Here is a 1291-nt window from a genome sequence, read left to right as displayed (position 1 = left end):
TTGTTCCTTTTTAAGGATATTGCAGTTTACCCATAAAAGATAAAATTTTCAGGAAATATGAGACTAATCACAAAATGAAATAGCTGACATATGAGATTTGATAGAGCCTCAATCACTGGACTCCAAAGGCAAGTTTATGTCTGCCTGGGTAACATTCCAGACACATTGGTCAATGCATGTAACTGCCTACTTGGCAAGCTCAGGATGAAATATGGAGTTTTTGTAGATTAGCATTAAAATTCTCCTTCTAATACATACTTCTTTCAAAATAATGTTGAAAATTCATCTCATGCTGGATGCTTGCCTGACAGATCTGGCAGGGAGAACCATCTTTCCTTCTTCAAATGCTGCTGTTAAGAAATGTATTTTCTTTTCAAATTTACATAAAATCCTCACACAAAAAAGTCAAAGTAGTGAATGAATCAATATCAATAAGAAAAAAACAACCACCTTGAAATTATTTCTTATGTTTAGGCTTTCTATGGGGGCTCTTTTCTAATAATGTAGGTGTGTATATCCATTCATGAACCTAAGTAAATATGTGTCAACTTGGCTTACTTTTTCTACTCACTATAAGCATTGGGAAGGTGGTGATGTGTAGGAGAATGTGTCCATGTAGCATCATATCGGTATAACAGAGGTTTACTGATATCAGTGGGAAGGGGACTAGAACTTCACTTTGGTCAATCTCAGTGACTTTGTGAAGTGCATGCAACTGTAGCTACACTCATTCGTGTGAACAAACGTCAGGGTTTTCGTGCATTAGGTAGCAGCTGATATCTCTCACCCACCCGTGGCTTATCCCTGATGCGGGGCAAGTTTCACAGAGGTGGTCAATACAACTGGAGCCAATCTGGTAAAGGACTTCAAAGAAAAAGCATCTGTTTGATGCAAGACTTGGCTCAGTAGCATGTAGCTTCTACTTGGAAATCATGACTTCTGCTCAAGAAAACCACAGAAAAGAGACATCTTGTCAGAACACTTCATTATATAAGTAAGTTTGCTGTTTTAGGCTGAGAAGTCAGGAATAACATCAGTGGTAAAATGACATTTGCGAAGTCCTGAAGGAGATGAGGGAATGGCCATTGGAATAACTAGTGACTAAGAAAGAAGGCTTTCAGGCAGGAAGAATAAAATTAATAACATAATTATCAAGAATTACAGTGCTCTGTGACTTCCAATTTTCTTCAGTGAAACAAATAATCATGTTTAACTGACAGCAATAAATACAGCAACCTAATAAATGGAGGAATTGACAAGAAATTCCTATGTTTATTTTATAAATGAAATA

This window comes from Hipposideros armiger, unplaced genomic scaffold (genome assembly GCF_001890085.2).
Source record: "Hipposideros armiger isolate ML-2016 unplaced genomic scaffold, ASM189008v1 scaffold_408, whole genome shotgun sequence".
NCBI classification, from domain to species: Eukaryota; Metazoa; Chordata; class Mammalia; order Chiroptera; family Hipposideridae; genus Hipposideros; species Hipposideros armiger.
This window is presented reverse-complemented; position numbering follows the sequence as displayed.